We start from the raw sequence: 26,032 nt of genomic DNA, 5'->3' as shown, positions 1-26,032 counted from the left end.
GGAAGGAAGGAAGGAAGGATATTTGTTTAAATCAGTGAGGAAACTGTCAATCATTTCTAGGTCTCCAGAAACCTTCAGTTACACTAGAAGATAAGTTGTATAATAAGCTAACCTCCCAGGATAAAAATAGCAACATCTAATAAAAAGGTGTAGTTAGAATAGCATCGGATTCTGAGATAGTTCTAAATACCTAATAAATATTTATAGTATACAAAGTTTCCAAAAGTAAGGTTCTTAAGTTCTACATAGAAAAGTTTGAATAAAAATGTGAATCTGTCTCAGTTTAAATCTTATGGGAAATGACACTTGGGCCTTTCTTTATGCTACTAAGTAATGGTGACTCTTTTATGAAGAAAAAGGACATGAATGCCAATGTCAATTTGTAAGAGATTTTTCTAGTGTTTTCCCCACGTATGTTCCTTCATCAAGAGAGGAAAGAAAAAGAAACATTATTAGACATATTTGACAGATTTTCTTAGACATGTATGTGAATGGTAAAAATCATTTTTGAGTGTATAATTTTGGAATCTTGTTAAGTCTACCTTTCTAGACATAAGTTTATTTAAACTTTTTGAACCGTAATTGTAGTCAACTCTGCCTTTATAACATGAAGGAATTCAAAGTAAGGCCTTGCATTTCTCTTTGTTACCTTTTATATCATTATTATGTTTGTCATAAATTTATTATTTTAGGAGAAACAATAATGGGAAATGAGGTTTTTTCCCCTCTTCAATTGAAGATCTATAACAACCATATGACCACTGTGAACTGAGCCAGAAAGGAGTCCACAAGAACACGAGACTCTTATTCTGGCATTTAATTCTGATGACAGCTCGATACTCATCAAAAATATTTTTTATTTTGTTTATTTATTTTGGAATGTTTTGAGTAGATATTCAGATTCCAGGTATACCATCTTTGCAAAACTAAATACTGTAGAGGAGGCTGGAAGCTCAGTACCCTAATTAGCACAATGGAGCTGAGCTGGAAGCATGGATACAATAGAAGGACAGCCGAGTGGAGGTTGTCACAACACGGCTGTAAGCATCCTAAGTCGGTAAGGTGTTCTCGCACATATGATTTTCTGTGCTTTCAAGAACATCAATCAAAAAATAAACTAGAAGCTTACTCAAATAAAGTGGTTTGTGAAAAATCATTGAGCATTTAAGACAGAATAGAGGTGGTGAAGGTAGGGGATGGGTGTGGTAGACTAGGAGGTTTATCTTTGGTTTGTGATGACTGTGGCCTTGATGTTTCTCACAGAAGATGAGCTATTTGATTTCATATAACTTTGACTTCAATTGTTTTTGCATCCTTGTGTCTTTTCCTTATTTTTGTTGCTATATCACTGAGCAAAAGGTGCTAGGTGCTTTAAGGATTTATTTAGACAGTCATTATATTCCTAGTAACACAGACACATGTGGGGATTAATGCATGTGTTACTAATGCACACAGGCATTTATGAGACAGTTATTAGGAATAATTGTATCAGCAATCTCTTTGTTACTTTTGACCTAAATAGGAACTGCAGCTTTTCCCAAACAGATAATTAGTTCTGCTGCTTCATTTCAAATTACTTTTTTTCAGCATAAAACACTTTCATCTAACCCTCTGTGCTTTTGTTCATATATATACATGTACACACACACACACACACACACACACACACTTCTTCCAGAGTGTAATTCCATGCATGCTTTAAACAATAGCAGGCCTCAACTGCAAGTTTAATTTGACCAGGCTGTGAATGCAAGATGAAGAAATGTGGATAAGTTGGATACAAAGGCCATTGTCCATGTCAAGGCTAAGGGTAAATAATAAAGTTGATGGTATATTTAGATTCAAGAGACCAGTAAACAAAGTTAGCATAAAGCCATTTGAAGATTATGGGACATACCATACAACTAACTCCTGAATTTACTATAGAAACACATGGAGGTTCCAAAATACGTAGATTCCTGGACCCATACTAAAGACAACTGTTGAATTATATCTGTTGAATCAGAATCTCTGTAGGTGTAGCCAATGAGTTTGTATTTTTTAAAAGTGCATGCAGATGTTTCTGATGTAACCAATCCAGAGATCCCGAGAAACAATAGTTAGAGCCACTCATGGATAGACATCTGTTAGTTATAAACAGCTAGGGAGACACAATTATCAAAACGTGGGACAAAGGAGACTTGCTAGAGACCAGGTGAAATATAGAAAATAAAGGTACAATGTATTAGGTTTTGTTAGGTCATACTGCAGTATCAAACAATCACCAATTCTTAGTGCTTTGCAACAACAAAGGTTTATTCCTTGGTGTGACAATTGGGTTGGCTGTGTATCAGCTGTAGCCATGCTCCACCTGTGTTTATGCTGGGATATGTTCTTGGGGCAGAGAGAAAACTACACAATTTCTCCAAAGCTTCTGCTCAAATGTAGCATATAATCTTTCACTCACATTTCATTGGCTAAAACCAATCTTATGACCAAGCTTGATGTCAATGGGGTGGGAATTTATTCAACTACAATAGGAAAGCACCGCAGGTTACATGACGATATGTGCGGATGCATAATCCTCTTACAGGTAGGGGATCAAATACTGGTCCAGCAATTTGTGGCATATGCCACTGAGATCTCCCTTCAAGAGAGAACTTGACGTGAAGAATGAAGTTAATGGACAACCAATGACTCATCAGGGGACTTTGTACTTCCTGTGACCATACTTCTGAGCCCTACAGGGTTAGAAGTCCTTTCCCCACATGAGGAACACTTTTTCTAGAAGACACAGCAAGGATCCCATTGAACACCATCTGCCACTACTTCCTGGGCAGTTTGACCTTCCTTCGTAGAGTGGCCAGCAGGCAACACAATGAGTCTCCATTGTAGAAGAGATCATTGAACCCCACCAGCAGGAGGAGGCAGGGCTGTTGTCACATGATGGGGCAGAGATAGGCATGTGTGGAACTCCTCTTCATACTCTCTTGCCCAATTTTTATTTTGAAATGTCACATGCAGCAACCCTGATCTGAGAATGTTTTGGTTACTAGGGGTTCCAACCTCTCTTGAAAGAGGGATTAGTTACCACCAGGTGAGACGAGCAGAGGTGTCAGCTGAAGGTGAGACTGAGTATCAGCCACAGCCCCCATATAAATTGCAATGGTGAGGGCTATAGTCTACCACACTGTCCCCTTATAAGGGTCAGTGGTTGAGCTGCTCCTCAACCTGTAAGAGAGGAACGTCTGCTGAACTTAAAAGGTGAATTGTGGCTGCCATCAGGTAAGTGGCTCAAATCTCCATCCGGAGAGAAACTTCTCCAAGGACAGGAGCTAGCTGACAGCCACCGGCACCAGAGTCTTCAAATCTGGTGCAGCATTTCAGCCAAGGCACTCTCCCGGGAAAGCTCCTAGCGAGGAGCTGAGCATGTTGTGCTATGGGATCTAGCTGTTTCTGCCCAGTGTGGGAGGGAGTCCTCTATGGGCAATCTTCGTGTCTGAGTCTCCCTACTGGGATCACTGAGATTCTCCCATAGCTATACCATGGTCTGGTCTGCTCCTCCTCTGCAGTCATGTTTCCATCCCCTTCTTCTTGGCCTGAGGATTGTCCTACCTATTCCTGCTTTCTTCCCATCCCAGACACCTTCCTTAATAAATCTCACACCTTTAACTCCACCTGGGTTGGTGTCTGCTTTCTAGAGGACATATACTTGGGAATGATCATAAAACCTATGACATTCGAAAACCAAAGAAGAGGAAAGAGAAAGCCTAAAAGGAAACCTGGGAACCCAGGAGTAAGAAATGGGTGTGAAGGCCGGCCAGTGTGGGTTAGTGGTTGAGTGTGGACCCATGTACCAGGAGGTTGCCAGTTGGATTCTGGGTCAGGTCACATGCCCGGGTTTCCGGCTTTATCCCCAGTAGGGGGCGTGCAAGAGGCAGCTGATCAATGTTTATCTCTCATCAGTGTTTTTATCTTCCTCTCCCTTACTCTCTCTGAAATCAATAAAAACATTTTTTTAAAAATTAAAAAAAAAAAAAGAAATGCGTGTGGAAATAGGACATTCTCTGGCTTCAGACTGAGCATTTAAATGGTGGTTGGGGAGGGAGGAACCAACTCCACTGTAGGAATACTTGGCTTGAAATGAAATTTATGGGGGCTGAAGAGAGCAGAGTATTTTTGCAGTAAGACTCTAACACTCAAGATAGATTAAGCCTGACACATCTCATGTTATAAAAATAAACATAAGTTTCATAATCCTGAATTTAAACAAGTATGTTTTTTTCTCACACAATGTAGGCAATGTTGCAAGATCTAGCTGTGTTTGGTTAGTTTTTCTATTATAAAATACACAAAATATTATGTTGCTTAAATCGAGGGGGGTTGTTTTCCCAGAAATAATTGATAAAATATTTGTGGACTCAGCCAAACAACTTATTGGCTAATGGACAGACCCAGACAATTGTGTTTTAGAATCACTGAGTTGTGGGCTCCATCCCCAATTCTCTCATTGAGCATCTATACAACATTAGCTACTGACCCCTAAAACCACTTCTTATCTGTTGAATAGTAGGGCTGGCCTCATAGAATTGTTCTTACGTTTGCCTGAGATACTATATCCAAAGCACTTAGCTCAGAGTCTGACATGTAATATGCAGTCAATAATTTAACTTTAAAATTCCTCCTTTTAAATTCTGTCCTGAATTTTGTTTATGGAATCATCATTTGCATTGTGGGGTCACATCTCTAAAGTGCAGTGTATATAAAAAAATATATAACCTCAAAAAACTGCATACAGAGTCAAAACAAAACCCTGCATTTAACACAAGTACCCATATTATCTAGGCAAACATATTCCTCATGCTCTTAACTTTCATCAATACTTGCTTCCATTTTTCAAAGCACCTGTTGATCAGGACTGACAAGGAATGCCACAAAACAAGAATTTGAAAACTGCTTTGATGCTGCTGTTCAGCAGAGGTTGTTATTTGTTTTGCTGTCATCTTGAGAATCCATCAGCATTAATGTTGTGTGTCTGTTCCTGAGAACTATTTCCTTTTAGAGATGAAAACACAATCGCTGAGAAGGGTGAGCTACCAAGGTGAGCTGCCACCCCTAAAAGTGACAGGGCTGTAGATTCTGTGTGTAATTTTGAAGCAAACATACCAATATTTCATACTAGAATCTTCCTAGAGAACCAATGGAGAAAAACAGAATCCTATTCTATATTTATACACATATCTCTATCTCTATATTTCTCTCTTTCTCTCTATCTCTGTCTCTGTCTCTATCTCTATCTCTATCTTCATCTCTATCTCTATATCTCTGTTCCTATATCTATCTATCATTTATCTATTATCTATCATCTATCTATCTATCTATCATCTATCTATCTATCATCTATCTACCTACCTACCTACCTACCTATCCATCTATCTATTTATCCTCCTTTAAACACAGCTAGGAAGTTGAGATATAAACTGAAGAGTTACCTAGAAGTAGTTGTTAACTTGAATATTTTCTTTTTCTGGAACAGTTCTGTGAGCTGAGATCAAAAATCCATCTGTGACACTGATGTGTAATCCAGTCTATTCCTAACTGAAGACTTTTGAAACATCCGAATTTTTTTCTGTTGATTTTTTAAGAAAAAGTATTTATCTGGTATCAGGGAATGGGCACATTTCATTGTACAGTAAGTGGGGGAAATCCAAAAGAAAAATGGTGTCTAGAGCTGTAAAGGAGATAATGAAATTTGCCTGTGGGCAAGTTGACGGCTGTCATCTGCTAACTATTCACATCTTTCATGTCAAGCATTTTACTACAAATGAATAAAAGAAAATCATATGATCAACCATTGAGACTTTATTCATTAAAATTATGACTTTAAACATTTATATCTTACACTGTCTCCCTTTTCGCCTTTTTGAATACACGAGGTCAAATGCTGGTGACTCTATTTTGCCCAGTGCACCCCTCCAGTCCACCCTACCGGAGGGACTCCTGCTCTAGAACTTGTCCCTTTTCTCCTTCAACATCCACCTCTTCTAGGTATCATTTCCAGCTAAAGCAGTCTATTCTCTTAATAACTTCTACATAGTAAGAGCCGAGAGATTAATGTGTTATACCTTTTCCTATTTTGACAGGCGATATGCTTCAATCCAAAGTCAGACTTTTAAGAGTCATAATTGATTATGTCTGCCACGATTTTTGGCAGATGGAACTCATCATTCAATTCATCACATTTCCACTCATCACATGGCCATGGGGCCTTTATGTGTACAAGTGGCTGTTCACCTCTGCTCACCTTGATCTTCCTGGGGGCAGGTGCATTGTTTTCCTGCTGACCGTGACAGCTACTAACACACTACACATGCGCAAACATATTTGTTTTATGAAGGAAAATAAAAAAGGAAGTCAGTCCACTTTGGAGATAGCCAGATAAAGGGCTCAGTGACATTCTTGACATTCCTGGATATTAGTCAGTCATTTGTGCTTCCAAAAATTCATTTTCCTTACATCTGGTAAAGGAAAATTCTCTGTGGCAACCAATCTTCCTCTCAGTCCTGCATGTTACTCAGACCTAGCCAGTCAACCACTAGATCCCTGCGGCCACCATAACTACTGTAGGGACTGGCAAATGCCTCAGGTTGGTCCAACCACAGTAAACAATATGCATCGCGTGGCAGCCCATCAGGAAGGGACACTGGTGGGACCAGGTCTGTGGCCTTGTAGAAGACCTGCATCTAGTACAGCTAGGTCAATCCCAGGCTCTTCAGTTATGCCAACTCTTAAGTCCCATTTTGTCGAAGCCATATATAGTTGGGTTTTCTGACACTTGCATTGGAAAAAGTCAGGAAGAAAGCAATGTAATACAACAGTTACTAAATAAATATTTTGGCTAACTTGTGTTAGAAAATGCAGTTGAGGCCAGGTAAGGACTAGGAATGGTCCAGAGCAAGAAAAGAATGTATCATACGAATCACTGCTTGAAAATATATATTTTTTCCTATTTTAAACCATCAATTGAAATATTAACTGCATCGTACTTGCCCTGTATATATAATTTTAATCATGCAGTACACGTTGATGTGGAGGCTTGGCTCCAGTAAAATTAAACTGTGTTTATATTTTCTTCCAAACTGTTCACTCACCGTTACCCTTGATGGCTTCCCTGAGCCCCAATTGCTCATTCAAAGCCATGATCTGTGGATTTTTTCGCCTTAGGCTCAAACATTCATTTTCATCACTTCATATCCTCAGTGATATCTATTTTCTTCTTTTATACTCCTAATATCTTCACACTCCTAGATTTTTTCAGACATGAATTTCCTGTGTCTGGCTGCTTATTGATGTTTCTGGCAACTTACAGTCAAGCTTTAAAAAGGGAATCTTTATACCCCTTTTATTAACTGCTGTGGTAAACTATTATTGAAAAAGTAAAGAAAACAAAACAACAAAATTAAAATAAAAAAAAAAATTATACCAAAGATAGGGAACCCAAATTCCATTAGCTCCACATGTTATACTTACAACTAATATACTCTTAAGCATCAAATGTGTTATTTCTCCTTGCTAGGATATTTCAATTCTGCATAAAATTGGGTATCTCAGAAAGAATCTGAGATATACAATCAACCATTGACTAACTATCTATTTTTAGGTAAAAGGCACATATTTCTGAGCCCCAATTACTTTCATAATGGGGAACAGACTTTCATGGTGGTTATAAGAAATTAAAATAAGATAAAAATATTTCAAAAGCACCTGGCAAAGTAACTAGTGAAAGTAAAAGCTAGACAAATATTAATCTACCTTCCTAGTTTTTCAGGTAACTCTGTATCAATTTTCATCTTTCTGTTCCCAGCTATAAAATAAGCATTTTAATAAGTTTCCACCCTACAGTACTATAAAGGAAAATAGTCTAACACTATAAGTGCATTTTGCTTATTTCTGTAAGAGAGCTTTGACAATAATTATCAGGCAATATATTTCCAAATCCAAATGGGGGGGGGGCAGTTCTTGTTGGAAAGTGAAGGAAAAGAAACAAAAATAAATATTTCTTTCTGCCATAATCATTAGTTAGTTGGATTTGTCTATAGTTAAGCAAATAAACTGGATGAATTTTATGGTTATTTCTGTCAATACTCCATGAAGATTCAGGATTTTTATGAACATTAAGACTCAGGGTAATCATGGCTGGGGAGTTATGCCTGAAAAACAAATATGCCGTGATTTATTACAAAGTCCTATCACCCAGAGTTTGAGGTGGATATCGCCGCCCAATAATTTGATGCTTAGTCATAACAACAAAGTGAAGAGGTTAGAATGGGGAGTTGAGAGATATTTTTAATCTTTATCAACGTCCTTTTATTCACTTCTGAGATTCTAAAGAGGCGGGGCTGGAATATAATGCTTATTAAGCTCAGAACAAATTCTATGAAAAGTATACTTTTTTAATCCTCACCTGAGGATATTTTTCTATTTATCTTCAGATAGAGTGGGAGAGAGTGAGGGAGAGAAAAAGAGACAGAGAGAGACAGAGAGAAACATCAACATGAGAGGGACACTTGGATGGGTTGCCTCCCGCATGACCTTGACCAGGGCCGGGGATGAACTGCAACTGAGGTACATGCCCTTGACTTGAATCGAACCCGAGACTCTTTGGTCCATGAACCAACACTCCAGCCACTGAACCAACACTCCAACCACTGAACCAAACTAGCCAGGCCAACTATAAAACATTTTTAAGCGACTTATTTTTACTTGAAACATAACAACTGTTTTTACGATTAGCATATGTTATTATCTATGCTACTTTGGAATCTAAAATTAAAACATTCTTAATTTTTGTACATAAATAAGACTCCTCTACCCTTTGGAGTATCATGGCTTGAAGAAGAGAGAGTATAGGAAAAACTCAAATCAAATAATGATATTCAGATTCAACTTAGAATATAGTTTACAGAAGTTCACTTTGTGGGAAATCTTTTCCAAAAATTCAACCAAAGTAGGGGAGGTTCTGGAAAATATATTTTATTTGTGTCTTTGAAACTGACATAAGCTTTGAATATGTTTTGAGCACATGCCAAGTTTTTAGAAGTAAGTTTGGCTAACCATATGTGGCTCCTTTTTTCAACCCAGAAGTAGAAACTAGAACTACATAGCATTAACATATAATGGTCTTGAACTTCCTCAACAGATGGGGCTAACAATGCTTATCTAAAGTCTAATAATTGGTTTGCCTTTCTAAACGTATACTTTTTATGGCGGAAGGAACAACTCTCTGTGTTGAGTCATTTCATTCATTTGCTCAATATTAATTGACAAATATCTGAGTGCCTATCCTTTGTCAGTGACCAAAGCAGAGTGGTCTGTGTCCTCAGGGGATTACAGGCGATTGAACCAGCATGACTTCAGCACCATGTGGTCAGATATTCACTCAGAGGAAGTATCGGGCAGGTGCAATGGGGCCCTAACAGACTGAAGGTCTGGAAAGTCCCATGGGAGGAAGTGGCTTTTCCAGCTGATGCAGAACATGAGTAAGACTTAATCAGATAAGGGAGAAAGAAGGGAGAAGAGCATGTGTTTGCTGACAGTTGAGATCTAGTAAAATTACGGAGGTGTTTGGGCAGAATTCGATGAGACTTTGTTTGTCTTGGATTTCCAAAGGCTGGAAAAATATATTTATTAATCCAATAAATACAGTAACATACAACTGGAAATAGTTCAGAAATAACTCCCAGGTTTTTAAATATCAGATGAGTGACTGTGATATTTAATAATATTTTGCTCCATTTCCCCTTACTTTTAGTTGCCATTTTCTTTATTTTATTGATGATACTATTACAAATGTTCCCATTTTCCCCCACTTTGACTGCCTCCACCCAGGCCTCACTTCACCTTGCCCTTGGCCATCACTGTACCAAGTTGCCATTTTCCTAATTGATGGATAAAGGGGAATTCTGTGAATACTCATGCACTCTTAAATCTCATCCTTGTTATAAGAGTTAGTCATTTGAATGCAGGGATCAGCTTAATCCCCTCCTCTCTATCTCCACTGGCCTGCTTTGGGTTTGGTGCTCATCATTTCTTGGCTGAATTAATGTGATTGCCTCTTAACTGGTCTTTTTCCACAGTGTTGCCAGATTTGTCCTCATAAATGCAGATTTGCTCATGTCACTCTCTACAATAAAACCCTATGATAGCTTTTGCAGTTCTTTAGACTAAAAATCAAAACTTGTATGTGACACTCAAGGTTTTTTAAGGTTTAAATCCTATATCAAGTCTCATCTGCAACATGTTTCATCCTTGACCTTAAGATACCCTAATATAACATGCTCCCACCTTAACTTTGCTAGAGATTGTTGATTCTAAAATAAAGTTCAAAATTAACCATATGCCAAGTGTGGTGATGCATCCTGGGGACACAAAGAAGATAAATCATGACCTCAGCCAATAGTCATGCTGCTATCCCTGCCCGAACAAAAACATTTCTTTAGCCAACTCAGGTTTTAGGACCTGATCCAGATGTAGTTTCTCTGCAGAAGAATTCCATTATCAGCAAAGCTTTCTCAAGGCTAAACCCAATGCCACTCTTCTGGGCTGTTTTAGGGCTCAAGCTTCACCGTTAGGGCATTCTACAATTGTCATCTGTGAATTGACCTCCTTTACTGGTCGGGTCCCAGAAATATGTTGCAGTTTATTGTGAGGGTGAATGAAAAAATACATCTAGGAAAAATCAGAAAATTCTAAACATTTATAGAATCATTGTCAAAGATGAGCTGCCCATCAATGAAAACACACTGCTGTTTCATCTTCCATTTCACACCAAAAATCATTCAATGTTTTTCTAAATAATATTTTTAAATTATCTGAATGCAACTTGAGGTAACCCTCCTTGAAACTTAAGAAAATACTATACTTACAAATGGCACATAACTCATGATGACTGTTTCAAAGCGTTAAGACACCTCAGTTTGGGTCAATCTGAGTTCTTCAGCAGAGCATCTTAAGGTCTCTGTTTTCACCTCTCCAGCTCAGCATCACTTCCTGTTCCCTCTGTTGGAACTTTGTCTTCAATAGCATCTTCACCAACTCAGCCACAGAGACCAAAGATTTCCAAGTAATTTAACACATATCCATTCTATGTACACATACTCAACTGATCAACAAAGCCTCCCTCTCCTCCCTGCATCTCACGTCTGTCTTCTATTTTCCAAACCATGTACAAGGTTTTTATTAACATTTTGATCTTGGCTAATAAATGATATCTTACTTAGATATCTCCATTTTCCCGTGCACTAATCATTAACCTGAAAAAATTTGTCCTATAAAAGAAGTAGAATTACTTTATTTTCCTAGATTAGAATCTTCAGGATTACCCAAAATAGAGTCCTGTCTCTCCGTAAGGCGATTGAGGCTTTGCATGATGTGACCAAACCCCCTTTCTTGTCTTGTCTGATTACTCACATGATTCTGTCCTACTGAGACAAACTTCCTTTTCAAATTAAACCTCCATAGAAAAAAAAATTTTTTTCAAGTTCATCAGGGCCGAAATTGAATGCCACTTTCTCCCAAAATTTTTCATCAATATAGCCTCTCTTCTCTAGCTTGAATTTCTTTCATATTATTTTTAATTTTCTGCATTATAGTATAGCTATTATTTACAAATACAAGATTTACAATTTTTGAGGATAGGTATTACGTTTTGTACATTCCCTTATCTCTCATGTATAGCATACTTCTTTGAGCATAAAGAGTAACATGCCAGTGTTCAGAAATTTAAATTAACCTTAGATATTAATTTAAAGTATACAGTTAATTATTTCAACTTATTATTTTCAGGTATATATCAATGTAAAGGTTTACAACTGTCTAGAAAATTTTGCTTCACTAAAAAAATCTGTCAGATAAAAACATTTAAATAGAAATTTGGTTTGGAAGGAAGTGAAGAAATGAAGTAAAGTATAGAGACTAAGTATACATGTCATCCAGAAATCCCCGATGCCTAAGGAGAAGTGAGCTCAAGATTCACAGCTAAATAGCCAAACCACGTTTTTGTTTTTTCCAGGAAACACCTGCAAAGTCAGGGGAAAAAATCTATAATCTGTGTATCCACAGAAAAAGACTATAAATCTTACACATAAACACACACTCTGCACCCACACTTCTTATCCACCCTACTTAGGAGTTTCTAGCTCTGCTTCTAACTCATCATGTGGCCACCAGAGAATTCATTTCCAAATAAATTCATTTATTTATCAAGTGGAGTGGTAATACATAACCCACTGATCCCTAAGGATGTTTGTGGGTTAAAATGAGACTGTAAAACAAGGTTATATTCATAAAGTGTTTTTTTCTGTTTAACAACAGAAAAACATTTTTATAACTTTTTTTTTATTGTAAACACACAAACTTGGCAAACTGATAAAGCTGTACTCTGTGGCATTTTTAAAGTTTATTTAAAAAAAAACACACCCACAACTTTAAAAACCAAATTTCCATCCCTCATCCATATAATCAGAGTGACCTCTAAATGTGAATTGCTGGAGATACTACTTAGGAACCAAATACTCTTTCATAGATGCATTAGTTACTTCAAATGGAGTGGCCAATGTGCTGTCTTTATGCACAACAGGTCGTGCATCAGCTTAATGCACCCAAATGTAATAACATGATAGATTGAATTATAGATGCCATCGACTGCCTACGCAGAGGCCAGAAGCCTGGCTCCCTATTTTTCTGGAATGACTTTCCTGGAACAACTCACTTTCCCTGATTGGTTTCCTTCAGACAAAATAATTGAATCTAATGCTGTGTGTCAATGCATGCATTTGGATTATTTGCTTTATGGCTTTATGGTGCAGCCTTAGGGGCTTCAGAGTCCAGTGTTAAAATTTGCCTTTGATCAAACCTCATCCTCTCCTGCACATCTTTATTCACAATGAATTAGAAGCCATTATCACAACATGTTAGCAACAGTTTTAATGCCCACAGTGCATCTTAAAATTAAAAAAAAAAAAAAAAGCAATTTTTCTATTAGAATGAATGCAGTGTCTTCATTGGCTTCATTATAATATTTAGCACCTGTTATTTGTTGCATCTGACAGCACTGTGAGCCTGTGCAGTACCATAGTGAAAGGTACACACTCCTCAGGGTTTACAGTTTAATGGGGAGCACATTGCAATTTAAGTTCTATCCTATTAAAATAGACCATTCTCATGCTCGCGTAAGGGGACCATGGAAATGTGACTTCAAGGCTGCCTCACTGAAGGGGCGTTTCTTATTACCGAAGAATGTTTCAACTTAAGGACTATAATTAACTTAATGGTTCTTTGGCAAAAGTTGTTTTGTAGACCCCTTTATAACTGTCATTTGTGGGCCTCTGTTTTATTTTTCTGTTAAAAGAGTTTGCAAGCCTTAGAAAATACAGGGTTTGAATCCAGATTGGAGTCACCAAAAGAGATTTTCATTGCAACTCATGTAATTAAAAAAAAAAAGATGAACAATTGTAAGTTTTAGGTTAATTTAGGAATACTACACAAGACACAGTGTTAAATGTACACACATTCCCTGGACACTCAGTTTCTTGAAATCTCAAGGAGAGAGAGCTGTTTTCTTCCTATCTCAGCCATCACTCTCATGGTTAGAACCTGGACCTTTTGATTACTAGTAACTTCACCCCTTCTATAACCTGAACCTTAAGCATTTGTATTATTGACTATTGATATTTGTCTTTCCAGCTCACTACCTGTGTTTGCTTAACCCCAAGTTATTTTCTTGGAACATCCTGTCCATTGTTCTTGCAGTCTTCTCTGATCCTCCTTAGTTACTGTATATCTTGTCTTTCTGTGTGCAGCTGAAGTTTTATGATCAGTCTTTGTTATCAATCCCTTCAGATAGCATCAATACCCTTGTCCTTTTGTGCAGCGTTAATGTGATGATCACGGTTGTATCACATGCAAGGTCATGATCAGGAAATTCAGGGTAATAGAAGGAGAGGCTGTCATCATCACATGCACAGATGACCTGAAGCAACAATCCAGATTTGGTCTGCACCCCTCTCCTCTCGTCTTTCTGCTATAATTTTACTAGGTGAGTCTACTGAAGATCCTCTTAAGGGAACACTCCATTGTTCAAATGCCCACCACAATATTTAATTTGAACATATTTGATAATATGACAACACCATACATATTCAATTACATTTTCTGCTACAAAATTCACCCATATTTATTCTCTGCTGATGACTTCCATCAAAAACACAGATACCTATTAATTAATACATATTCAATTAATTAATTAAATATTTAACTATTAAAGAGCTGTCTGTGCTAGATAAGGTGCTAGGTCCAGTCATTCAACAAAGAACAAGGTATTTATCTTCCCAAAATTTAGAGTTGAGGAGGAGAGACTGCTGTTAAGACTGAGGCAATGAAGAAAATACAATGGTGCAAAAGAGAGAAAGAAGGAGGACCTTCTTTGGATGGAGGGATGAGTGAATAATTCCTTCTTCTTCAGAAAGTATTCTTTGCATTTCTTCAACTTGTACTTTAAAATCCAGCATCAATTCACCCTCTAATAGGGATCAATCTACTGTCACTGATGGTTGATTTCTCTAAACTTTTCTACTTCCTAAACCCACAGAAGTGCAAATAGAACAGATATTTTTCCTGATTCATTTCATAATTTTATTTTTCTGTTCCCAAATAAAGTAAAAGTGTATGCAATGGGGAGGAAATGCTACTTATTGTGTTTATTTTTAACTACTACAGACCATGAGACAGCCCTGAACATTTTAGAAGACGGTTTTAACAGAAAAATTGACTTATGAGTATTTCTTTATAAAATATCAAAATAAGCACATATAAATTTTATGCAATGAAGGAGTTACATGAGCACTATTAATTTAATTCTGCATGATATCAAATAAAGTATTTAAGATTTGGGAGGGAAAATTTAAAGAGTTTCTATAAAGTTAATAAATTGTTTTTGGTTTATATTATTAGTTTTTACTAATAATAGTATGAGAAACACAAACAAGTTTCGTGGTTTTCCCTTGTCTTACATTGAGCAGTTTTATGAAATCCAGGCACAAGGCCCTCCCATCATGATGGGGTTAAAAATGCAAATGTATCATATATACAAGCTCCAGGAGCAGAAATCAATCTAGCCTTCCTCTTCTCCCCACTCCATCTCAATTCCTAAAGCATCATTGACAAGAATAGTAAATAACATTCCCATAGCACCAAGTTCAGAAAAAAAAAAAGAAGAAAAGCACAAATCATACCTTGATAAATACATGTGGAACACTTATTTGCAAATCATTTCTTTTACCCTCCGTAGGGCCCACTTTTCTGGAAGGAATGGAATTTCCTATCTTGATATCTGGTATTTTCTTTCAAAAGCCACAAACAGGCTATGAATGGCTAATTTGGACAAGAAGGTGAATCCAGCAGAACTGGTCACCTTGGAGTGAAGCATTAGTAACTGAACCTACACAAGGGGCAGGATTTGATGTGACTAAATGCATCATGGCAACTGATTCATTCTTACCTTTTAAAGCCAGCCTCTAATTAAAGCAAATACTTCCCATTTCTCTGCACAGATATAGAGACTCTTCACAGTAAATCAGGTGACAGAAACTTTGGTTCACATCCAGTTTTGTGGGGAGACACAGTGACTGAGTAATTTGTCCAGCTCAAAGAAATTCAGTGATCTATGTGTCACATTCTGTCCCGTTGGGGAACTGCCAGTGTTCCCACCACTTGGATTAATAAAATATCTTTCCTCTTAAAGCATGCTGAATGCTGTCCCACATTTCATATGATGTGTTGCTACAATCACATCTCCATTTTACAAATTAAGTGACTGAGTTCTAAAAGGATGAAACTAGCAAGAAGAGAGTAGAATGAAAATGAAATTAAAGAGGTAACTAAAAATGTGGGCTTGGTTCTTGGTCTTTGTAAGGACTTTACTTTGAGTGGCTTGAGAAGACATTGAAGAGTTTTCTAGTCATATGTTGGAACCAGGGTCTGTTGGCTTGGTCGACCCTCATGTACACGTCATTCCACCTTCAACATGACATTGCCTTGGTAGCTTGAAATTGGCCACAGTGGAAACATTTACACGAGAGGATTAGCAAATGCCACAAATCAAGTCTTTTCCTTTTTTCCCAAAGGTGATTGTTAAACTTTCTGCTGTTTCGAACAACAAAGTAAGATGGTATGAGCTAAGTTCCCAGTTAATAATGGGAGTTGGGAGATGAGAACATAGGGGAGGGATCGATTAGAAGGTTACTGCACTAATCGAGATGACAGCCCAGTGACCGGGACCTGGGTGGTAACCATGGAGATAGTGAGAACAATTTCCTTGTACATCTCTTGTCAGGAAAACAACGCTACCCGTTGTTTTGGGGAAAGTACAAAATTCCACACATTCGTGTAAAATCTCCCAGTATTTTCATGTTGGCCGCATTGGACATGTTAGATAAACCTGGGTATAAGCAGATTTCACACTGCCACTCCCGGTGCATGGCCCTGCACCAGCCGGTGCATCGGCCTGAGACCAGTATAGGTTTGGGGAACTCACTTTAAACACACTTGGAAAAAATAAAAGGTGCTGTAAAAATGTTCTTATTTCAGCAGACCCTACTTTACTATGCACCAAGCAAACTGTTAGGACGCATCATGGGCGTAACATCTAAATTCTCAGTCTTTTACATCTGTACAAATACAATTATTCCTCGGGTAATGTTTGTCACAGTGCCCTTGTGAATGTGCAGTGTAGTCTGATTATACCCATTATACGAATGAAGAAACACATCCTGACTGGTAAATTGACTGATGGTGTCAATTCCAAATGTTTTGCTGCCATAGCAATCTGCCTCCTTGCACTATGCTACATGGCTGACATTTGAACTGGAGATTGATGGTGACTCTGGATACTTCCTTTAATGAGTTGGCACAATGCATGGATTAAATTACTCATAGCAGTAATGACTGGTAATAAAATTAGGCATGCAATCGGGATATTGCAGGTTCAGTTCCAGATCACCAAAATAAAGCACATGTCAAGTAAAGTGAGTCAAACCTATTTTTGGTTTCCTAGTGTGTTTATACCATATTATAGTCTATTAAGTGTGCAATCACATTGTGTCAAAAAGGTATATACCTTTATTAAAAATATTTTTTTAATTTTTTTTTCTTTAATGATTTTAGAGGGAGAGGAAGGGGAGATAGAAACATCGATGAGAGAAAACATCAATTGGCCACCTCCTGCCCCCCACTGGGGATCGGGCCCACAACCTGTGCATGTGCCCTGACCAGGAATCAAACTGGCGACCTCTTGGTACATGGGTCGACACTCAACCTCTGAGCCACACTAGCTGGGCAAAAATATTTTATTGCTAAAAAAATGCTAAACATCATCTGAGCTTTCATTTTTTTGCTACTTAAGAGTCATCTTGCCTCCATTTGATGGCTGTTACCTGATCACAGATTACAATAACACATATAATATTAATTTTAAAAGTTTGAAATATTGTGAGAACTACCAAAATGTGACACAGAGACACAAAGTGAGGAAATGCTGTGGGAAAACAGCACTGATCAATAATGCCACAAACTTCAATTTGTTAAAAAATGCACTACCTGTGAAGAACAACACAGCAAAGAAGACATTCCTTTCATTTTCTATGTTTAAGACACTATCTTGTACATGAATCACCTCCCAAGAACACTATGAATTTGGGACTATTATTGTCTTTGTTTTGCAGATGGAAGGATGGATGTAAAGACCCTGAGTAACTTGTCCAAAGTCTCACAGCTTGAGACCAAGTTGATTTTGAACCAGGCCCACCTATCCCCAGAGCCTGTGCACAATCTTATGACTCATGGAACATGGGGAGGTGGGGGGAGATTAAAAATTCTAAATGTAGATTCCTAGAATATAAATATAATGTTTGACAAAATGAATTGGTTAAAACAGTGTTGGTTCTGATGTCCCTGACACAGATGCTTCCAACAATCACCAAGCAAAGAGACAGTAACTATAACCTGTGGACATATTAAGACTTTACTCCTCCTATCGTGCACCAGTCCTATGGGTCATGGAGTCGCCAACATGTGAGGGGACACATGAACCTTCTCCTGGCCTTTGCTACTCAGGGACACATCTCTACCCTTGACCTGCTCCACACAGACCCTAGACTCAACCCACATCTGTTGGTCCACACCACCACCTCCTGTATTATTTCTGTTCATCATCTCCTGTTCCACAACTAGATGGGATATAGGTTTCCAATCTTTTACTGTCTGAGAATGTGCAGCCAACAATTAACAAAAATAAAGAAGTAAATGGTTAGATCATGACCTTTCACAGCCAGGAAAATCTTTTATTGCTTTAAAAGAAATGTCATAGAATCAATGACTCTTTTAGAGAAGATGAGCTTTTTTGAGATCATACCCTATATGAAAATGCTTCCTACCAAAAGCTTGGGCTGGAAACTTGTCTCGTCACCTGAAACGTCACTAACTGCAGAGTAAAGACCCCACAGCCCAATCCTATGAAGAGAAGGCATGGGTAGTAAACAGCTTTGCAGCACAGGTATCAAGGAAGGGAAAACTTACCAAGTTCTTTCCAAAGACAAATTGTAATAAAAACTATAGATATACATGTGATGAAGATTCTATAGTCAAGTCTGAATTTCAAGAAGTCACTGAGAGATTGCAAATTCACACACATTTAAATTCTCTGAATTAAAATCCATAATGCAAGAAAACATGTCAATATATGGGTGCGATGATAGTGTTCAACACAAAATATGATTTTGGTGTAATGAAGGATGGTAGGACTGAGATGCCTAAAGAAGCAAATGTGATTTTAACCATCAATGGAACATTTCTCTTAACCACAACCTGGCTAAGAAAATCACTGACTCATCAGAGAGCAAGTAGACTAGAATTTGGTTCTTAGATTGTACTTCATAGAATGTGTTATTGCTTGTATAATTATGCTACTGGTAATAAATTATATGTGACACCCCTTCTATAGTGTGGTAGTTTTATTTAAACTTTTTTTCCTTGCCCTGACTAGTTTGGCTCATCGGTTAGAGCGTCAGCACAAGGACCAGAGAATCCCAGGTTCGGTTCCCACTAAGGGCATGTACCTGGGTTGCAGTTTGTCCCCGGCCCCGGTTGGGGTTTGTGCGTGGCAACCAGTCGATGTGTCTCTCTCACATCGATGTTTCTCTCTCTTCCTCCTCCTCTCCCTCTCCCTCCCACTCTGTCTGAAGATAAATGTAAAAAATAAATAAATAAACAAACTTTTTTTGCCTCTATAAAGTCCTGTATTAAGAACGCTTTGAGCATCATTACCAAGGGATTTTGGGTGGGTTAGATTGCATTCAGAAGGCTCTAAGACATGTCCATCTTGATCCTCATTGTGTCCTCAGAATCTAGTGCACAGAACATGAACACCTTCAAGAAATACTAGTTATAACAAACAAAACAAGTTATGTCATCAAAGCAGGCAAGAGTGTAATGCTCCAGGGGGACAAATCTGAAATCAATACAACTTCACAGTAACTAGTCATGCACTCCTTACACAAGTGCCCAGACGTATTCAAGAATGTCTTAGCTAATAGCAAACTTTAGGACAAAGTTTGGCAAGTCCACTTTGAGAAAAGACAAATGCATGTTGAAATTTTAGTTTACACAACTAGTTATCTCTATCTTATCAGAACCCATGCAGTCCTCTTAGATTCAGCCCTAAGTAAACTCCCCTTTTAGCCTCTGGATGGCTAACCCTGGTTTTGGGTCACCTGTTCCTCTGAGGCAGTGTGCCTTCCTCCATTTCCTTGACATCTCGGTCACCCCAGAGCCTTTGCAGGAAAACAGTAGGTACTACTTGTAAAATTTAATTTGCAAAGAGGCCCAGGGAGCCTTCCATTCTTTCTCAACACTGAGGAAGAATAGCAAACTTTAGGACAAAGACTCCCCCTTCAATTAGCAACGAGTATCTGAGATCACTACTCCAAAGCATTGTTCATGGAAGGGGCTTGAACACTTCTCTTCAAAGGATAATGACTATGGGTCTCATGTGTTGCTGAGAGTCTTTATGTCATGAGTAATCAAAGGAATACCTTTGGGACAACATTGCATGTTGAATGGTATAGAATAGAACAAAATAGAATGGAAATTGAATCTCAGAGCCAGAAGCTGCTCTTGGTCCCTAGAGTATTTAGTTCAGTGTTTCCTAAAGTGCTCTGACAAATACAAGCTGCTCTAATGGGTGGAATGTGAACTTAGAAAGTTTCATAGTTGAGTTATTAAAAACAGCCACATTCAAGATAGTTTGACTGCTTTCTTAACTTCCGGTCACAAGGGTGAACAATATGCAAATATGCACTGTGACTATCCAAGAAGCTTTCACGGTTTGTAATGTTCCCCAAACTCTTTAGTCAGGAATCTCCCAGAGCTAAGAGCTTTGGGGAATGGACTTGTAGTTAGTGATTTTCAACCCTGGCTACACATTGGATCCATCCCCAGAGAGATCTATTATTTGGTCTGGGTCAAGGTCCCAGGCACTTGTGTTTGAAAAGCACCCAGGGTCTCGTAACAGCCATTCAGGATTGAGAAGCCTTGTCCTGTGTGTGAGTTCAACCCCACGGCTTTGGACAAGAGAAAACCCTGCTTACTTATACACTCAGATCCTGGCTGCATGGAAGAGGGTGACCTCTAATCTACGATGAAAACAACGAGAAAAACGTAACTATGATGTGGACTTTGGCTTGAGAATGCAGCTGAATGAGTGAAACCTTTTATTTCAATTGAGAGTTGATGTCACCAGCTACCGAGTAGTTTTGTAGATGAAGTAGGAACTGCCCTTCCCTTTGGATTCTTAGCAAAGCTACGCTGGAAAGCATTCGTTTCCCTACCTGGGCGGCCCACTTCCTCGTTTGCTCTTCAGTGGGCTTGTTCTTTAAGGGAAGTCCTCGTTTCAGTACTACTGATGGACCCGCACTCAGTCACCATCAGAACGGAATTCATTTCATGACCACTGCCTCCCGGGGTGGCGTAGGCCCTTATGGAAACTGGCTAAAATCTGCTTTGAAAGAGGGTCCTCCAGGAGAGGAACAAAGCAATGACCTACTCAGAGAGTTGGGAAAATAAAAGTCGTATCAAAGAGCTGAAATAAAAATGCCTTTACATTTCCATGATTGGCTTACAAAACGAGCAGCCCAATTTTTCTCTTACGTTAAGTAAACAAAATCTGTTGACTATATGTTTAAAGGCCGAGGGTTATCATTCTTTTTGTGGCCCTTACGACTTCATTAGGCATGTGCTGCCTGGCACCCGTGTTCTCCTTTAAGCTTTGTGAGGGATCAATTAAGATTTTTCTCTGTCCTTCTTTTTTCTAAGTAGCAGCAAGATTATAAAATGAAAGCACATACATTTGAATTGAAACCGTATGACGGTCAATTGATATGGGTCAGAAGGAAATTCTTAAGAGAACAAAGAGAGCTTTGTGAAGGCTGAGTCCAAATTTCCTTTTGTTTCAAATGGGATGTGCCTTTCCTCTGATCCCAAGTGTCCTGGGAATGTCAGGACACCAATGCTTCCAACAGGTGAGCCACAGTGCACGGAAAATGACAGTGGGGATTTATTGAAAATACTGCCTGTGCAAGGGTGCCTGTGGGCGCACTAGAAGTTGGAGCAGGGGATGTGTGCGCAGTGCAGGGTGGTGGAAAATAACAGCAAACACTTGCTAACATACCTGTCAATGTCCGTGAATAAACAGCACCACCAGAAATGCTGTGGGTTACCTCCTAATGTGGGTTAAGCTGGTCTAGCACAGCTAATTCAAAATTAGTATGGTGTCAAGTTGAAAGTTATCTATGAAGAAAACAGAAAAGAGGCTCTAGAATAAAGCAGAGGTCAAGGGGAGCTGCGAGGACCATCATGGGTCCGGAGGCCAGAGCCACTGAGGAAGCCCATGTCAGTGCGTAGTCTTCTCCCATCACTTCTTGCCCAAACACACATTGTGGCCTGGGCCAGGCCAAAGCTTATCATGGCAGAGAATACACCAAGATTCTTCCTAAAGGAAGTTGAGCCAGACAAGGCCACGCAGCCTCCAGAGGGTGTCCAGGAAGACGGAGACCACAGGAGACAGAAGTGAGAGGCTGGCCTTAATTGCCGGACGGGATGATTTTTCCTACGTGTGATTTAGAAGGGCCAGCTGCATACTTCTGACCCTAGCGCTGTTCGTCTCCCACACTGCGGGCCACCGTTCCTGTAACCAGGGTGGCTCTTCCTATCCAAAAACTTTGAATGGATGGCTTCCTGGGGAAGAGCTGTAACTCAGATATTCATGGAAGAGAAGTTAATGGCTGTAACCAAGTAATCTTCCCAAAGGGAAGAGCCCGGAGAGATTGAACTGTGACGTGAGGAGGAAAGGGAAATAAAGGCAAGAATAACAAGGTCTGCAACCAACTCACCTCCAAGGTGGGCCCTGATGTGTTTTTTTAATATATATATATTTTAGAACGGTCACGGGAGGACATTATCCGGAGGACAATAAATTTATATGAGCAGTGCCCCAAAATAAACCCAGAGGTTATTTCAAAGGTTATTTATGAGAAATAAGTGTCCCCATGGAGGAAATCAGTGGCATTTGAGAGTGGAGATCACATCTACCTAAAACCGTAAGCCCAGCTCCGCAGGGGGCAAGGCCCAGTGCCTGTGCCTGCTTGCTGCTCGGGCTTATGTGCGGCGCTGTTTGCACAGGCCTTCCGAGAATCCTCTGTAGCATCAAAGCCTGGAACATTTACCTCCTACAGAAACGCTGATAGCTGGCAGTTTTCTTTCTGGCTCATCTACCGCTATGGCTCCCACCCTTGGCTAGTCTTTCACAATCAGCAGCTGATGGGAACCTGAGAGTCGTGCACGCCTTCCTGTCTGCACTGTCTACCTCTCACTCCTGATTTATTTCCCATGCACGGCAGCAGAGGTTTCCCAAGATTCCGAGTCTCCTCTTTTGACATCGGTCCTGAAATAATAGCCAGGAGAAGAAAGGCTCAGAAGATAATGGCTATTCTAACCAGCATACTCTGCACTTTGCTCAAAGTTGGCTTAAGGGCCAACTTTCAATCAAAGTGAGGCCGTTTTTCTCCCCAGAGGACACGTAACTCCTCAGGCAGAGATAGCTCCTGGCACCTAGAGAGCAGGACCAGAGATGCTGCTAACATCATTCTACAGTGCATAGGAGAGCTGCTTCAGCAGAGAGGCACCCAGGCCACACGGCGATGTGCCATGGCCGGAAACCCCGGAATCTAGAGGTTTCTGAAACTTTGCCAGGTGATGGCTCGTCATGCCCCACCTAACCCCCTCTTTGCCTGTTTTTAGCAATTTGCAAAATATCCATCTTCTTCTCAGTATTGCTCTGAGTGTGGGATTGTGGGATTCAATCACAGAGAGCTAAGTCTGAATGTAACTCTAAGTCTGACTTCGTTTCCTGGCCAAACGAATACCCCATAAACTCACACAACACTTCTCTCTAACTGTGCCCCTTTTAAATAGTCCTCTGAAAAATATAAAGCCAGAGGCTAACGAGAGAAGGTTCATCTTAGAGACATCTCACCCTCCTCTCGTCTCCAGTGTCCTTTTCCAAAAAGCTGCCTGGTCGATGCAAACACAAACCTAACTCAGGAGAGAGTCTACGACCCACGGTTGTAAGCATGTCAGTGTAAATCTGAATAGGACAGTGTAAATCTGAAGGCCTCAAAATCACTTGCAGTGCTTGTTCAAACTCAAATTAATGGGACCTACCAATAGAGTCTGTTTTGGTCAATCTGACATGAGGCCCAGGAATCTTCATTTCTAGCCAGTTTCCAGCCAATATTGATACCACTGGTTGGGGACCTCACACTGCAATTTATTCACCAAGTTTTATTTTAATTTTTTATTTTTTTTTTATTTTTTATCCTCACCCGAGGATATTTTTCCATTTTTTGTACAGTTAGAGTGGGAGGGAGAGAGAGGAAGGGAGAGAGAGAGAGAAACATCGACGTGAAGGGACACATCGAGTGGCTGCCACCCGCACGACCAACCAGGGCCGGGGAAAAACTGCAACCGAAGTACGTGCCCTTAGCGGGAACCGAACCCGGGTCTCTCCGGACCGCAGGCCGACGCTCTAACCGCTGAGCCAAACTGGCCAGGGCACCAAGTTTTATTTTAAAGCTCAAGTTCAAGCAGTAAGATCCCCAAGAAGCTTTTAGAGGAAGGATTAGTAGTTGAGATAACTGTACCTCTTCTCCTATTATGAGGAAATTCAATAGTAAGCCAGTCAATATTAAGCAGAAGCCTTACAGTTGAATATGAAGAGTAAAGGATGTCCTATCATAACACCTGGATTCTAGGCCTAGGGCCCCTTAGCCTATGGGCAAGTCGGGCTAAGTAGTCTTTAGGAAAACCTAATTTTCCTGACATTTAATTTCTAATGTTAGTCTCTCATCAGTGATAGAAAATACTGGCCTTACGCCACTGTGCCATAGTGAGTAATAAATGAGATCTCATAAAATGATAAATGATATTAACACCAGATGCAAATGGGGGTAAAGATGCCTATTGTTCAGCAACTAGCCTGAAGCGACAGAAGCAAGTGGTCGCCCTGGTGAGGGGCTCTGCTCTTAGCCCAGAATTATTGCTCATTTGGAATGTGTAAAGTAGAAAAATATATGCTGGAACATCAGCTTTCTTTAATTCTGTGGTACGTGTTCTACTCTCTGAGCTAAGGTAAAGGATCAATGTGGACAAACACATACAGTCGCTGTTTGCTTTCTCCAGACCATGAGAGAACATCTTGGAAAGGGTGTGCTCCCGAGTCTCCCTTAGATAAGGGGAGTACCTACACCTCTGAAACACAATGTTGGAAAACTGATCTCTGCAAATACTTAGTGAACATTTACTGTGGTGGGGGGCAGACATCATTGTTGTTACACTGGGCATTCCCAAGACCTCAAATTTTCCTTCCGAACTACAACCCCAAAACACACCGTGGCAGATGTGAATCCTTTGATTTTAAAAATTGCATTCATTAAAAATATAGTTATTTAAAAATTTAAAACTAAATGTCCCACATGTATTTATAGTATGTCTGATTCCTTAAGCAAAAAAAAAAGTGTTTACTTCTTGATAGTATTTGAAGCAATTTAAAATGCACTGTTCAAGACAATTAGAGAAATAGAGAAATGGTGATGACATTTTTCATCATTTAGCAATTATGTTATCAAGTTATTTCCATATAAATCTTTTAGAAACTCAAACATAAATAAATTTATTATAATTCTCCCTGTAAACTTAAAATTAACAAATATTTTGAGCACTGAGTTAAATATTTATCTAGAGGACATTTTCCTCTTAGGTATGCTAGTACTCTTACTACTTTAAATAGTGTATCTATGTGTCTGTGTTTTTTACACTTCATACTCTTTCTATGAGTGGCTCTGGTCAAAGTCATGAATGATTACAAAGGAGGTGTTCTGACCGTGTTTTCTCAGTGTTTACCAGGTTCATAAACAGCTCTGGAACTAAGCACAAAACCAACATTTTTTCTAAAGTCTCTGCTCAAAGCAGAGCAGGAATTTCGAATAATGGTGGATCCACTTCATTTTTAAACAATTAAAAATAAATAACAGATTTCCCCATTAGTCATCATCTGCTCATGAATTACTAATGTGGAACGTTCACACAGGTGCACTAGAGCGATGCATATGTTAGGAAAACGTAAGCCGGTCTCTGCCCAGCGAGAAGATGAGGTATTTACCAGCTTTCAGAAGAAGTCCTGATCAGTCCCCGGAATCCCCGGAATAATGAGTCCGCAGGCTTCTCCCTTCCTCTCCACACCACTTCATCCATTTCCCTCGCCCTGTTGTTCTGCCCATTGGCAGCAAGGCTGCACATCTGTTTACCTAAGTTGTTTGCTCTCGGGTGCAGCTGGCTGGGGAGAAGGGCCACCTTGGGGATCCCAGCTTTGAGACCTGGAGGAGGGAAC

General features: G+C 39.3%; 1 protein-coding gene across 1 annotated transcript in view; it reads right to left on the bottom strand.

Annotated features, from left to right (window-relative positions):
• NYAP2 (neuronal tyrosine-phosphorylated phosphoinositide-3-kinase adaptor 2) overlaps positions 1 to 26,032 on the bottom strand; it is a 232,329-nt gene that overhangs the window by 131,002 nt on the left and 75,295 nt on the right. The gene's annotated exons all lie outside the window — the stretch shown is intronic.

Source organism: Molossus molossus, unplaced genomic scaffold (assembly GCF_014108415.1).
Source record: "Molossus molossus isolate mMolMol1 unplaced genomic scaffold, mMolMol1.p scaffold_m16_p_11, whole genome shotgun sequence".
Lineage (NCBI taxonomy): Eukaryota > Metazoa > Chordata > Mammalia > Chiroptera > Molossidae > Molossus > Molossus molossus.
The sequence above is the reverse complement of the archived record's forward strand: the minus strand, read 5'-3'. Positions and strand labels throughout refer to the sequence as shown.